Source organism: Bison bison, unplaced genomic scaffold, assembly GCF_000754665.1.
Source record: "Bison bison bison isolate TAMUID 2011002044 unplaced genomic scaffold, Bison_UMD1.0 scf7180017864512, whole genome shotgun sequence".
Lineage (NCBI taxonomy): Eukaryota > Metazoa > Chordata > Mammalia > Artiodactyla > Bovidae > Bison > Bison bison.
This window is the reverse complement of record NW_011495066.1, coordinates 1,190,215-1,206,752: the sequence shown is the minus strand read 5'-3', so window position 1 is coordinate 1,206,752 and position 16,538 is coordinate 1,190,215. Positions and strand designations below refer to the sequence as shown.

The 16,538-nt window shown below is 47.6% G+C and overlaps 1 protein-coding gene and 1 non-coding gene across 2 annotated transcripts in view; one reads left to right on the top strand and one right to left on the bottom strand.

Moving 5' to 3' along the window:
- The window catches only part of LOC104981020, a 50,875-nt gene that overhangs the window by 11,664 nt on the left and 22,673 nt on the right, over window positions 1-16,538 (bottom strand). The gene's annotated exons all lie outside the window — the stretch shown is intronic.
- TRNAE-UUC lies at window positions 4,983-5,055 on the top strand. Its single transcript has one exon. It is a non-coding gene; the product is annotated as a tRNA-Glu (tRNA).

Here is a 16,538-nt window from a genome sequence, read left to right as displayed (position 1 = left end):
CCCCGCCCCCGGCCCTGAGGAAGCCTCAGGGAGTTTGTCCTCAGGTTCTTATGCAGGCGTTTCTGGTTCCCAGCCGTAAAAGGATTACTGCGGGGCTGCAGCAAAGGAACGAAAGAAAGGAGTCCTGCTGTGACCAACAAGGAAGACAGGGAATGGGAAGAAAGGCTGCTCGTCCCCCGTGCTCCGGTTTCCATCTTTGTAAACACAGGTTCGATCCCTGGGTCAGGAAGATGCCCTGGAGGAGGGCATGGCAACCCACTCCAGGATTCTTGCCTGGAGACTCCCATGGACAGAGGGGCCTGGCGGGCTACAGTCCGTGGGGTTGAAGGAGGAAACAGACAGAGCTGGACTCCGTCTTAGGCCAGGATTCCAAGATTAGGCTACACGCACGGTCACCCTCCCAATGGACTCTGAACTTTGCGCCCCGGTGTGTCAATGGAAATGGCATATCAATGGAAAACCAGACCCTCCAATAAAAAAGCCTCAGGACTTGGACTCTCTGTCACCTAAAAGAATATGCTAATTATCTCTGTAACAGAACAAAGTCATAAATTCCATTATATTTATCAGGATATGACCACAGGCTTATTGATAAATGTCCTCTGTTTAACTAGCTAGGCTTACGACATATGAATCTTGGGATAACTTTGATTGTATCTTTCTTTTCCTTTGTTCAGACTAGTTTCAGGGAATTTGGGGAGGTGGATTTGGGCACGTACACTTAGGGTATATATCTGGTTTTCACAAACACTGGTCAGGGTCCTTGGCTAAGAGGAGACTCTGCCTTGGGCCGGTCGGTGTAATCAACTGCACGCCACGATCTGCATTGTCCTTCTGAGTGAACAGAAATTGTTTCCCAGAACGCGTGGCTGCAACCCAGTGACAAGGACCCAGCACAGACGCACATAATTAAGTAACCAATTAAAAAAAAAAATAGGTAAAGCTGAAACAGTGAGATTTCCTTCTGAGTAACAACCCTGTTCACCCCAACTTTCAAAATGTTTCTAGAAGCGCTGAGCATTCTCCCTCCTCCCACAACTAAACAAGCAGCTGTCATGTGAGTCCAGGGAGCCGAGCCTGGAAGCCAGCAAAAGTGGCTTTGCGGGTGATACTGGGTGAGTGAGAAGGGGTGATATGCAAGCTGCCTTGCTCCTTGGTCGGTGTGCAAAACACAAACTTTTATTGCCTATACAAACCGCACAATCGTAAGTCATAGTTTGACTTCCAAATACACAATATTGAAATCAAACAAATGCAGCTGAGTTATTTACTACTTTCAAGGCTACCGTGGCTTATAACAGATGCTTGCAAACGGACCAGGAACATGACTTCCATTTACAATTTGGATTCAAAGGCACCACACAACTTCAAATTAATTTCTAAATAGACTATTGGGATGTAAGTTCTTTGTAAACTAATTTGTATTAACTTTCTTTTATTTATTTTGTATTTAATTATTTTGCAGTATTTCTCTTGCAAAGGAGGAGGAGAGAAGGGAGGGAGAAAAGTGAGGAGGAAGAGAAGAGAAAGAAGGGAAAACAACAGCAACAGCACAATTTGCCAAGCATCGTGCTGACCAACCGCCCTTGAGGAGACAGGCAGGTCACTTGAGCCATGTCTGTCTCCATAACAACATCAGGAACAGCACCTACGTAATAACAGTGACTGACTCACACGCACGCATAGCAGTCTGCAGGGCAGGAAGACACCCTTGTGAGGGTGTCTGTTAAAGGACTTGAGTGTCTTTTGTTGTTCAGTCGCTCAGTGGTGTCAGACTCTTTTCAACCTCATGGACTGCATCACGCCAGGCTTCCCTGTCCTTCACCAACTCCCGCAGCTTACTCAAACTCATGTCTGTTGAATTAGTGATGCCATCCAACCATCTCATCCTCTGTTGTCCCCTTCTCCTCCTGCCTTCAATCTTTCCCAGAATCAGGGCCTTTTCCAATGAGTCAGCTCTTCGCATCAGGTGGCCAAAGTCTCCTGAATGTTGAACATCGTCTTTAGAATAATGATGTTCAGGGCTTCTCTGGGGGCCCAGTGGTTAATAATCCATCTGCAGATGCAGGAGACACGGGTTCAACCCTGGTCCAGGAAGATCCTACAAGCCGCAGAGCAACTAAGCCTGTGTACCACAAGTACTGAAGCCTGAGCGCCTAGAGCCCATGCTCCACAACCAGAGGAGTCATCACAATGAGTAGACCGCACACCGCAGCTAGAGAATCGCCCCAACTTGCCACAACTAGAGAAAGCACACATACCAAGGAAGACCCACCGCAGCCTGCATAAGTCAGTAAAGAAAGAAGAACGATGCTTAAAGGCAGATGAGAGGGCTGAAGTCTGACCAATCCTTTCACTGATCTTATGGATGGACGGTGGAGTCAAACCTAAAGAGAACCCAGCCCCCGCTGGCTTCCGATGGGAACAAGTTTCTGAGACTTCAGAGCAGAGGAGGAAACCCTAGACTTCTGGGACTCAGTGAAGTCAGCTGTTCCAGAGGCCTCTGGGGGACCTACGTGCTGGACACCCCCACCTTGGTGATGCGTGACACCCAAATATCATCCAAGCCAGCCCGACTGACACCTGCTGACCTGTGTGCCTGGATGGTCACCAGCTGTGTGCCCATCTTAATCAAGAGCTCAGAGATACCCAGCAAGACAAAGGATGTGTATTGATTACAAACACCTACGGAGCTTCTGCGGTTGGGGGGGAAGGCAATACTTGGGCGTTGAGTCCTACCCCGGGCCACAGGACCAAGGCCTTGCAACAACGACGCCTCCAAAGCTGACCGAGCCCCTTTGTAACCATTGCCAAAAGCCCCCGATCATTACTCACAAGCTTCCTCACTGCCTATTAGGCAGAGATGCGTACTCCAGTAAACACCCCCAAACCAGTCACCTAAAGCCAGCCTTCCAACAGGAATTTTCTCTGTCTTGAGACTATAAACATTGGCTGTTAACCCATGAAAACTGTCTGTCGGGAGGTTGGCCTGAAGCACTCACACTGCCCACTTTATCTCTGCTCTTTGTTCTTAGCAAGCTTTTCACTCCCTTCTGAAATGCCCTGTGTCTGGGAACTTTTGTCCAGGTGCTCGGACTGCCTCAACACTGGGCATCTGTACTGAGTATCCGTGTTTAAAAACAACAGGACTATACGATGATCTTTTACTTCTATCTTGTCTGTTCCACTTTTTCTATTTCATATTCAGTGCTCCCATTTCTCTCGGTTTATGTTTTCCAATTTCTCCATCTTTTTTTTGTTGTTGTTGTTGTTGTTCTTTCTCAAGGCTTTATCAAGTGTAGTAGAAAAGCTCCTGTACACACACATATGGGGCTTCCCTGGTGGCTCAGTTGGTAAAGAATGCACCTCCAGTGCAGCAGACCTGGGTTCAATCCCTGGGTCGGAAAGATTCCTTGGAGAAGCAAATGACAGCCCAGTCCAGTATTCTTGCCTGGACAGAGGAGCCGGGATGGCTACAGTCTGTGGGGTCCCAAGAGTCAGATGCAATTTAGTAACTAAAGCACTACACACATACATATAAATAGTATGTACAATATAATCTATATATTTTAGAAAACTTAAAAATTTCTGCCTATCTAAAAAATTGATGACATTTTGATTCGACTTGTTTGACTTAGTATGAATAAAATGCTAGATTTCTAATTTATATTCATTCAAAACTATGATATACTTCTGTGTATTCTGACATCTAATATTACTGCCACAGGGCTTTCCTTATTGGATCCGTGGTAAAGAATCTGCCTTCAACGCAGGAGATGTGGGTTCAATCCCTGGGTTGGGAAGATCCCCTAGTGAAGAAAATGGCAATCCACTCCGGTATTCTTGTCTGGAGAATCCCATGGACAGAGGAGCCTGGCGGGCCACAGTCCACAGGGTCGCAAAGGGTCGGTCATGACCGAAGGGACTGAACTCACATCCACATTACTGCTAAAAGTCTAGAAAGCTTATTACCTTATTGATTAAAAAAAATTTTTTTTGAATTGGACTTGAAACTTGTAATCCAATTCTGAGAATATAAAGAAAGACAGTGTTGTAAAGAGAATGGATGCTGTAATCACGCCTGGGTTACTCATCCCAATCTCCCAGGGGCCTACAAATCCCAAAATGCTTCTGTATGAGTGTGCTACCACAACACAGCACCCCAGACTGGAGGCTTCCACAACACAAACGGACCTGACGGCTCCGGAGGCTGTCAGCCCGAGATCAACGTGCAGGCAGGTTGGCTACCCATAAGTCCCATCTCCTGGGCGTGGAGATGGCTGTCTCCTCATTGGGTCCTCACGCGGTCGTCCCTCTGGGTGTGTCTGTGTCCGCATCTGTTCTTATAAGGCCATGGGTCAGAAGGAATTAGGGCCCAAGCTAATGACCTCATCTTACCTTCATTACTTCCTTAAAGCCGCATCTCCAATTACCATCACCTCCTGAGGCCCTAAGTGTCAGGATCTCAACATATGATTTTTGGGGGTGACACCGTTCAGTCTAAAGCAGCTTCTCAGAAAAAGAAAAAAAAAAAAAATACACACACACACACACATATATATATATTTCAGGGCTTCCCTAGTAGCTCAGACGGTGAAGAATCGGCCTACAATGGAGGACACCTACGTTCGATCCTGGGGTCTGGAAGATCCCCTGGAGGAGGGCATGGCAACCCTCTCAAGTATTCTTGCCCAGGAAAAATCCCATGGACAGAGGAGCTGGGTGGGCTACAGTCCATGGGGTTGCAAAGAGTCAAACATGACTGAACATGCATGCATGCAAAGGCTCACTTAAGAACACGTGAGTTTGGGTCATTAGGTCCTTTAAAATATAACTGAGGCATAAATAATATACCATAACTTATAGAAAAAAGAATAAAGAAAGAATAAAAATAAAGAATCATCAACCACCTGTTTTTTGGCGGGGAGGCTAGATTTTGGGTGATAAAAGGAGGTGAAGAAACGAACTATATTACTCGGACTTCCCTGGTGGTCCAGTGGTTAGGACTTGGCCCTTTCACTGCTGAGGGCCCAGGTTCAATCCCTGGTCAGGGAACTAAGATCTCATAAACTTTGTCACGGAAATAAGATCTCATAAGCCACGCAGCACAGCCGATAGGAACAGAATGAAGGGACAAAAGAGGCAATTAAACGCTTAATCCCACTAGGGGATTATACGTGGAAAATTATGGGAAACTCCTGTACGTTAATGATTCCTCAGGAAAGCAGGGTGGCTTAACCACAAAACCAAGCTGGCTTGCGTAGCAACAAAAGCATGCTACTGAAGCATGGGATGCGCCCCCAAACTATCAAACAATGGCGGCAGGAGCCCCACATCCTGTCCCAGGAGCTCAGTGAGTTCAGTTCCGTTCAGTCGCTCAGTCGTGCCCGACTCTTTGCAACCCCATGGACTGCAGCACGCCAGGCCTCCCTGTCCATCACCAACTCAGTAAGTTAATGACTTTCAAAACAGGCTCTGTTTTGAAAATATAAGAAAAAAAACATAAGAAAAAATCATTTATGGGAAGGTGACTTTTCAAAACAAAAGATCCTCGTACTCGGACCTGAAAATATTTCTCCAAAGTGCTTTACGACAGTCGCGGCCTGACCACACGGGGACAAATTTCCCTGCCCTACCTGGGGGAGGAACTCATGATGATGGAAGAGATGATCTTGTTCAAGAGGAAGAAGGAACTTGATGATGATTCAAGAGAAAAAGTCTTCTCCCCCAACCCCTTCCTCTGAGTATAAAACTGCAGCCCACTGCGTTCTCAGGGTGGCATTTCCCGCCCACCCGCTTGGAAGCCTCGGAAGCATCCTATTCCATTAAATCATTCTTACCTACCACTTTGCTCTCGCTGAATTCTCCTCCGCCCTGACATGAAGGACCAGGGTTACCAGAGCTCCTCGGAGCCCCTTGAAATGACACCAGTTGGTTTTGCAGCCAGGGAAAAAAAAAAAAAAAGGACTATATTTGCAAATAACTCCCAGCGGTGAGTGAGAGATTAAAAATAATGAATATCCATACTGAGGTAATTCAGGAGAAAATGCATGAAATATACCCCTGTCTCTTCCACAAGTCAGCTGCTGGAAGGACTGCTTCCTCCCGTCCTGTTCCTCCTGTTCCGAATGTCCCCCCGTGTCCAGCCCACCGCCTCTGCTGAAACCTCCCCTTACCCCTTGCCACACACCACCACACTGAGTCACCCCCAGGAGCTGCTTCCTGCGTCTCCAGTGCCTGTGTGTACTGAGTCGCTCAGCTGTGTCTGACTCTTTGCGACCCCGTGGACTGTAGTCCCGCCAGGCTCCTCTGTCTGTGGGGAATCCAGGAGCTCAAGAATACTGGGCAAGAATACTGGAGTGGGTTGCCATGCCCTCCTCTGGGGCATCGTTCCCGACCCAGGGATCAAACCCGCACCTCTTGCGTTGGCACTGAGCCACCAGGGAAGCCTGACCGTCCCCCACAGAGAATCCCTACAACAAACCTGGTCTCCTCTGTGCCAAGGTGGCTCCTAACAGAGGCCCTCGAGGGAAAAGGGCAGCCAGCCTCCTCTCCAGCACTTCAACTCAGTCGGGCATTCCCAGTTGTACAGCAGAAACTAACACAACATTATAAAGCAGTTATTGCTGTTCAGTTGGTAAGTCATATCCGACCCCACGGACTGCAGCATGCCAGCCTTCTCTGTCTTTCACCAACTCCCTGAGTTTCCTCAAACTCATGTCCATGGAGTCAGTGATGCCATCCAACCACCTCATCCTCTGTCGCCCCCTTCTCCTCCCGCCTTCAATCTTTCCCAGCATCAGGGTCTTTTCCAATGTCAGTTTTTTTGCATCAGGTGGCCAAACGATTGGAACTTCAGCATCATTTCTTTCAATTATACGCCAACCTAAAACAAAATGAACTACAGGCTTCTCTGGTGGCTCAGCGGTAAAGAATCTGCCAGCCAAAGCAGGAGATGTGGGATTGATTCCTGGTCCGGGGAAGATCCCACATGCCTCAAAGCAATTAAGCCTGTGTGCCACAACTTGTCAGCCTGTCTTGGAGCCTGGCAACTGCAACTACAGAAGCCCAGGAGCCCTAGGGCCTGTGCTCCACGACCAGACAACCCCCATGATGAGAAGCGTGCGCACGGCAACTAGAAATGAGCCACCGCTTGTTGCAACTACACAGAAGCCTCAGCAGCGACACAGACGCAGCACAGCCACCAGTAAAGAAAGAAAATTATAAAAAAGTGAAATAAAATATTTAGGATCAAAAAACTAACAAATAGAATAAACAGCTCTTTCCTTCCTTGCCTCCTGTACCTGCCTAAAGTTTTTACGCAGAGAGACTCTTCACTGAAATCACGGGGTCTGCAAACTAGCCTAAGGAGACCCAAATCCAGGCCAGGCCCTGCTGTTTTTTTTTATGGCCCAAGAGATAAAGAATATCTTTTAAATCTTTTTTTTTAATCGTTGAAGAAAATCAAAAGCAGACTTGGTGACACATGCAAATTACTGACACTGAAATTTCAGTCCTCAGCAACCTTTTTACGAGCACATGGACACCCTCGTGGGTTCAGACACTGCCGGCGGAAGCTTCTGCAGCACAGCGCAGAGAGGAGTGGTGGCAAAGACTAAAGTATTCACTGTCGACACATGATGGGAAAAGCCTGCTGATCCCAGCCTCAAAGGTAACCCTCCACTCTCTCTATTCTAGGACTTGAGTCAGACTTGACCGGCTGGCCGCCCAGCTTTCCTTTTGATATGCAAAGCTGGCCGCAAATCCCTCTTCTTGAGAAAGCCTGCCTTTCAGGATCACCAGCTTCACCTCAGGCTCTCAAAAAGACTTTGGGGGTGGAGGTGAACGATGACCTCATTATTTCTTCTTTCCGCTCCTGCTTTAGAAATCCTTATCAGGCATTTTAGATAATGGATGATTCCGGCTCCCCGGAGGAGGTTGAGAGGGGTGGAGGCTGAGCCCAAGGACAAGCAAGAGCAACAGGGCTATTTTTCATCAACCATCACCTTCAGTGCAAACACAAAATAAACCATCACCTTCGGTGCAAACACAAATGATACCGTGGAGGGCGGGGAGCAGCATAACACAGTCAACAGAGCAGAAGCTGTGGGGCTTAAGGGGACGAGAATAACTGGGGGGCTGAACAAGACCCCGCAGGGCTGAGGAGGATGGCGGGGAGGGGAGACAGGAGGGAAGGGCGTAGCCCATCCCCCCAAAGAAAATAATGGAAGCAAAAGTCTCAGAACCAAGAGGCAGGGGTGAGGAGTGAAGCTCAACATTGTTCCTCCAGGAGCTGGACGCTATCTGCAGACTAGGAGATCCTGCGAAGGACCAAAACTCAGCGACCCCTTAAAAGGCAAGCAGTTAAAAAAAAAAAATCATTGCAAATTCACAGAACCTTGATGAACTCATTAGTGGTAAAGGTTGATAGCAAGTACTGTCCTTCCCAGCTGTTACAGTTTATGGCCAGTGTAAATTTTGCAGGTATTTTAAAATTTTTTTTAAAAAGGCAATGCTTAATCTTTCCCCATGTTCTGAAGCAGATGAACCGTGTTGCAATCACTCCAGATACATTCTGTCCAAGTGCTAAAGGGGATGCGATAAGTCTTGCAACCAAGGTGCTCAGATTTAACTACCTGCATTGGAGAAGGAAATGGCAACCCACTCCAGTATTCTTGCCTGGAGAATCCCAGGGACGGGGGAGTCTAGTGCGCTGCCGTCTATGGAGTCGCACAGAGTCGGACACGACTGACGCAACTTAGCAGCAGCAGCAGCAGCAGGCAGCATGTGAGAGAAACTCAGGAAACATATGCAACTCAATCACATCCTATACACCCTAATGACACCCCATCTCACGAACACAAGGACAAACACAAATGAGAAGGACCATGAAGACACGGCTCGGGGAAATGGCAACCCGAGCATCGGGACAGCCTCTTCCTGAGCTCGGGGAAAGGGCAACCCGAGCATCGGGACAGCCTCTTCCTGTCTCGTTTTCCCCACAAGCTTCACACTCTGCTCTTTCCAAGCTAGGTGCTCTGTGAACCCCTGTGTCTTTAACAGTTCTGTTTTTTGAGGGCTTTTTTTTTTTTTTTTTTTGTCAGCCCCCTCTAATTCCCACTTAGAGCTTCCCTGGTGGCTCAATTGGTAAAGAATCCACTTGCAATGCAGGAGACCCCCGGTTTGATTCCTGGGTCCGGAAGATCCCCTAGAGAAGGGACAGGCTGCTGCTGCTGCTAAGTCACTTCAGTCGTGTCCGACTCTGTGTGACCCCATAGACGCCAGCCCACCAGGCTCCCCCGTCCCTGGGATTCTCCAGGCAAGAACACTGGAGTGGGTTGTCGTTTCCTTCTCCAATGCATGAAAGTGAAAAGTGAAAGTGAAGCCGCTCAGTCGTGTCCAACCCTCAGCGACCCCACGGACTGCAGCCCACCAGGCTCCTCCATCCATGGGATTTTCCAGGCAAGAGTACTGGAGTGGGGTGCCATTGCCTTCTCCGAGGGACAGGCTACTCACTCCAGTATTCTTGGGCTTCCCTTGTGGCTCAGCTGGTAAACAACTGCCTGCAATGTGGGAGACCTGGGTTCGATCCCTGGGTTGGGAAGACCCCCCTGGAGAAGGGAAAGGCTACCCACTCAGACATGGCTTCAGTCCCTGTGTCGGGCAGATCCCCTGGAGGAAGGGCATGGCACCCCTTCCAGTATTCCTGCCTGGGAAATCCCGTGGGCACAGGAGCCTGGTGAGCATCAGTCGACGGGGTCTCAGAGAGTCGGACACGACTAAAGCAGCTGAGCAGGCACACACACGTTTGATAAACAGCACTGCAATGAACACTCCAAGATATGCAATTCCCAGGGACTTCCCTGGTGGTTCAGTGGGTAAGAAATCTGCCTGCCAATGCCAAGGACACAGGTTCCATCCCTGGTCCAGGAAGATCCCACGTGCCTCGGAGCAACTAAGCCCCATGCACCAAAACTACCGAGCCTGTGCTCAGAAGCCACAAGAGAAGCCACTGCAGTGAGAAGCCCACAGAGTGAAACACGGTGTAAAAAGAGACGCAATTCCCAATCGGCAATCTCAAAGGAATGACAATGAGTCCATAAGTGGTCATGATTATGACCAAATAAAACAGGAAATCACAGGGAGTGTAGTTTATCTTAATTTATAGAGCAGATGTTGGTGCTGGAGAAGACTCTTGAGAGTCCCTTGGACAGCAAGGAGATCCAACCAGTCCATCAAAGGAAATCAGTCCTGAATATTCATTGGAAAGACTGACGCTGAAGCTGCAACTCCAATCCTTTGGCCACCTGATTTGAGGAACTGACTCACTGGAAAAGACCCTGATGGTGGGAAAGACTGAAGGTGGGAGGAGAAGGGGATGACAGAGGATGAGATGGTTGGATGGCATCACCGACTCAATGGACACGAGTTTTCGTAAACTTCAGGAGCTGGTGATGGACAGGGAGGCCTGGGGTGCTGCAGTCCATGGGGTCACAAACAGTAGGACACGGCTGAGCGACTGGACTGAACTGAACTGATAGAGCAGATGTGTTTTGAATTACTGAGTGAAAATACAGTTATACAGTTTCTTCCCAGGATTCCTTTATAGAAAGAACTACCTGTAGATCCTTGCAGAAGGATCTGAGCACCATGACACAAAGACAGGAGCTAAGAAAATATCAGGTGATTTTTTTTTTCCACTGCACACCTTCCAACCTGAGAGGCTCATCTTCCAGTGTCGTCTCTTTTTCCCTCTTCACCCTTTCATGCGTCTTCAGGCAATACCGGAGTGGTTTGCCATTCCATCCTCCAGTGGATCAGTCTGTCAGAACTCTCCACTGTGACTTGTCCATCTTGGGTGGTCCCGCACGGCCTGGCTCAGAGCTTTGTTGAGTTACACAAGCTTTGCCATGACCAGGCAGTGATTCATGAAGAGGCCCAGAAAAGATAATGCTGATTTATTATGCACTGCAATAGCAAATTAAAAAAAAAAATTTTTTTTAACCAGTTAATCGTAAAGGAAATCAGTCCTGAATATTCATTGGAAGGACTGATGCTGAAGCTGAAGCTCCAATCCTTTGGCCACCTGATACAAAGAGCTGACTCATTGGAAAAGACCCTGATGCTGGGAAAGATTGAAGGCAGAAAGAGAAGGGGACGTCAGAGGATGAGATGGTTGGATGGCATCACCGACTCAATGGACATGAGTTTGAGCCAGCTCTGTGAGTTGCTGATGGACTGGGAAGCCTGGTGTGCTGCCGTTCATGGGGTCGAAAAGAATCAGACACGACTGAACTGAACCGATCCTTTTTTTTCCCTTCAATTTTGGCTGAGCTGGGCCTTCATGGCAGCATGCGGGCTTTCTCGAGTTGCAGTACATGGGCCGGTCGCCCTGCACCCTGCGGGATCTTAGTGAACCAACCAGGTATTGAACCCTCGTCCCCTGCATTGGAAGGCGGATTCAACCACCAGACCACCTGGGAAGTCCCCTGGAAAGGATCATATTTTCATGTCTACTATCCACCTAACCTGTTAATCTTACACACATTTTCTGTCATTAGCTCACATTTATGACCTAACACTCAAGAATAGTGAAAAATAAAACACAAATTCTGCACAACTAAAGGTCATTCCTGAGTGAAACATGCTTTAATCTTCTAAAACTTTGATCCAAAGTTGGTTGATCCAGAGATGCGCCCCAGTTGTAAATTGCAGGATCCATGCTTTCTGGCTGATTCACTAACCCAGAGATAAGCCAGGCAGCAAATCTGATCATGTGGATCAGTAATTAACCAAGGTTCCGGTTAGGCTTCCCTGGTGTCTCAGCAAGCAAAGAAACTGCCTGCAATGCAGGAGTCACGGGAGATGCAGGTTCGATCCCTGCATCGGGAAGATCCCCTGGAGGAGGGCATGGCAACCCACTCCGGTATTCTTGCCTAGGGAATCCCAGGGACAGAGGAGCCTGGCGGGCTACAGTCCATGGGGTTGCACTGAGTCAGACACGACTGAAGTGACTGAGCACACACACAAACTATCTTCAAGGAATGAAGACTGCTTTCATGTATTTTTTTTTTTTTTTTTTGATGTGGACTACTTTTAAAGCCTTTATTGAATTTGTAACAATACTGCTTCTGTTTTATGTTTTAGTTTTCTGGCCATGAAGCATCTGGGATCTTAACTCCCAGACCAGGGATTGAACCCGAACCCCCTGTGTTGGCAGGCAAAGTCTCAACTTTACCTAGCTCCTCAGAAAGTTCCACTATATTCTCAACGTGAGATCCATCAAAGCTCCAGCTGTATTATACTTTCTAGATATTCTGCACTCTACAGACACTCATTCAGTCGTACTTACTTTGCGTGGGTTTCAAAAGAGGTGGCAAATACTCAATGATTCTTTAGGAAACAGCTCAGAAAGTTGGGATTAAAAAAAAATTCAACTGAATACTAATTTGACTGCAGTGCCTTTTTATTATTCAAGGACAAACGTAATCATTTTTTAAAAGAGTTCTAATCTCCGTCATCTATAAAACCTATGAAAGCCTTAAACATTATTGTCTTGCCATCAAGTGGGAAAAAAAAAACTATACGCAGTTTTACTACTCAAGGACTGAGAATTACTATTGGAGTCATAGAATCGCTATTAGTATTCATATTAATGCCTCATGAATAAAGTTCTAAAAGAGAAATGTGTATGTATTGCGACTTATAGCAAGGGCTATATACAGTTATGATGTCTCTAAATTCACACTGGCTACTTTCTTTCACACACACACACACACACACACACACACACAACACACACAGCAGCTCTCTGTGAGGGTCCCCAAGTAACACCATGGAAGCCTCACTTTTCCCGCTACCTCTTCATGGATGGTTTGGCTAAAAGTCACGTGTTACAGTGATCTTGCTGAGGATCAACAGTTCAAAGGTCAACCCAGCACCCACACCCAAGACTTCCATTTCCAAGTCACAGGCCCTTTCACATTATATATATATATATATATATGTTTTTTTTTTTTTACTTAATTTGTAAAGAATTTTTCTTGTGCAAAATATACGTGGAGCCAAATCCCCTCTGTCGTTGAAAGTACTGTTGTGTAACTTTCGGGCTCATAAAGTCTACCTGAAAAAAGCTATTCATTTATGTTCTTTATTTTTGGCTGTGCCGGGTCTTTGTTGCTGGGTGGGCTTCTCTCTAGTTGCAGAGAGCCAGGGGCGGAGAGCCAGTGCATGGACTTCTCTCTGTGGTGGTCTCTCTTGTTGAAGAGCACAGGTTCAATAGGTGTGGCACACGGGCTTAGATGCCCCGTGGCAGGCGGGATCGTCCTGGGTCAGGGATGGTACCCACGTCACCTGCAGTAGCAGACGGATCCTATACCACTGAGCCACCAGGGAAGCCCATTAAATGTCTATCTGAACTATTAAAAATGATGGCTACTTCACTTACAATGTGAAAAGTACAGAGATTTAATGTAATGATTCTGCATTTGATTTTATCTCCACTCTCTTTTATAACTGGTTACCAGTTTCTCTGGTCTTCCCTGGTGGCTCAGATGGTAAAGAATCTGCATGTGATGCAGGAGACCCGCGTTTGATCCCTGGGTCGGGAAGATTCCCTGGAGGAGGGCATGGCAACCTACTGCAGTCTTCCCGCCTGGAGATCTGCATGGCAAGAGTTGGACACGACTGAGAGACCAACACTTTCACGTTTCTTTCACCAATTTCTCCTTCCTTGCTTTGTTGTTGGTTCAGTCGCCAGGTTGTGTCCGACTCTGTGAGCCCACAGACCGTAGCATGCTAGGCTTCCCTGTCCTTCACAATCCCGCAGACTTTGCTCAAACTCAGGTCCATGGAATCGGTGATGCCATCCAACCATCTCATCCTCTGTTGCCCTCTTCTCCTTCTGCCTCCAATCCTTCTCAGAATCAAAGCCTTTTCCAGTGAGTTGGCTATTCACATCCAGTGGCCAAAGTATCGGAGATTCAGCTTTAGCATCAGTCCTTCCAATGAATATTCAGGGTTGACTGCCTTTAAGACTGACCAGTTTGATCACCTTGCAGTCCAAGCGACTCTCAAGAGTCTTCTCCAGCACCACAGTTTGATTCTTAGAAGTTCTTCATCGATTCTTCAGTGCTCTGCCTTCTTTATGGTCCAGCTCTCATATCTGTACATGCCTACTGGAAAGACCACAGCCATGACTATAGAGACACCTCTACTATAAAGTGGGTCTTTAAAATCTAGGCTGATATCGCCATGCTGGAGTAACAGGATTCACACGTGGGACAAGAGAGAAAGCTGAGGTGGGGGTGGGGGTGGTTATCAGGATCCCAGCGTGTGTCATCTGGGCATCAAGCACCCGGCTGACGGAGCCTGCCTTTTCCTACTTTTAGGATCCACCGCGCATCGTGTGTTCTCCCAGCAGGATGGGTGGACAGACTGTGGTCTGAGTGAGAAACCAGACCCTTTCAAAGGTGCTGTCTGAACAGAAGGGCCAGGGCCTGAAGGCAAAGGAACGAAAACGGAGGAGCTTGGTTCAAATTCCATTCTAGCATCGTGCTTGCCGACAGAGACGATGACTTGTCATCATATCATGGAGTCTATAAGCAGGGACTCGTAAGTCCTGGTGCCCCAGTGCCGGAAGTGACCGAAGCCCAGTTCCATCAGCCTGGCCCTCATTCCCACCGTCTGTCTGAAGCCCCTCAAGCTGTGAAGCCTCATGCTGTGTTTAAGCACACTGATCTCGGCCTCCTGACATCTTCTTGTTGGCTCTTGTGACAGCCTTCGGCCAGCCCCTCTCTCTTGCACCGGAGTGTATTTGCAATGCCAGCTTCCGTGGGTGAGCTGGAACAACACACCTCGGACTTTTGGACACAACAGTAAACCATCACACTAAAACATCTTTTTTTTTCCCAAGTACAATCGTGCATTGACTTTATTCCCTTCTATTTTTGGCTGTATGGGGTCTTTGTGGCTGTGCATGGGCTTTCTCTAGTTGAAGAGAGCTACTAAAGGGGGTCACTCTGGTTCCGAAGCACAGGCTTCTGATGACAGGAGCTGCTCTTGTGGCGGAGCATGGATTTTCGGAACACGGGCTTCACAGGTTCTGGCACACGGGTTTTTTTTTTGCTCCACAGCGTGTGAGCTCTTCACAGACTGGGGATCAAATCTGGGTCCCCTGCACTGGCAGGCAGATTCTGAACCACTGGACTGCCAGGAAAGTCCTGCACTTAAGAATCTTGAACCCCCCAAAAAAGATGGCAAAGAATCCACAAAAAAAAAAGTTGTGAAAATACAGACTTCATTCATTCATCAGATCATTCCTTTGACACGTGCCCTGATCTCCTCCGGTCATAAAGATGATGAGGAATTGAAGCCGCGGTACCTGCATGGACAACTGGAATTCAGGCTCTGGGTGACCTCCATGGGGCCGTTTTGAAAATGAAGCTCGATCCTCAGCCCAGCCCAGTCTATTCCCAACTCTCTGCCTTGGAGGTGAAGGCGAGACACCAATACCCACGCCTGCCACGCAGCTCAACCGGCATGATCGGGGTTACTCAGGGTGGCTACAGGGACACGGAACCTCACTTCTCTCCCTCTGGGTCCTTCCTCAGCCACCAGCCCTCATCAAATGCCAGGGGATGTCCGTTCCATACCGAGAGCATGCCCGTCTTTCCTTTCTCTTTGCTTCCATCCAGATCATCTCATCCGCATTTTGAAAAGCGTTCTCTTTAATGAATACAAACATTTTTTGTTTGTTAGTTTGTTTCGATCACAGTGAAGTTTAGAAACTGCTGAGCCAGTTGGCTTTATTTTCCAACCAAACGTTTCTAAACGTCCGTCAATTTTGTTTTCAAAGCAAATGTGAGGAAACATGTAAACAAAAAAACTGCCTCAGAAGGACATGGGTTGTATGATAGAAAGAAAACCTTCCTGAGGACAAAAGTAAAAATAAATGACACTATACACGTTGCTTTTTTATGAGTTTTCAGAAACAGGAAAAAAAGCAGAAACCAGCGTTGAGGTGTCAACCAACTCACCGGTGTCAGACATCCCACAGAACGCCCAAGTGCCTGTCCACGCGTCACGTGAGAAGCAGATTTAGAAACGTTTGTCTCACGATGACCACGGTGCATGCGGGGAATCGGAGAACCGTGAGACGCACGTGAAAACGTATAGAGCACGCTGGTTGCAGAGAAATTAAACAAGGTGGGGGGTGGGGAGAAGAAGCCATTTACAGGAAAAACAAAGTTGGAGACACGAGGCGGACCTGTGTTCTCATGCAACAAGAGACGCGTAAGTAAATTACAAAGCAGCGGGCGACGTGGAAATAAGGCCCCACAGAAAACAGCGTTTCCTTGGAAAGAATTCATGGTCTTGGAGAAGGAAATGAAGCCGAGGTATTCGGCTTTGAGACAGAAGAGAATTTCATACGGAAATGTCAGCTCCAAAGCAAACAGATATGAAAAAGAAAGGAAGGTGAGTTATGCTGCCCACCTGTCAGCAGTGTTTTTCTCTCTGAAGGATTTTTTTGTTGTTGT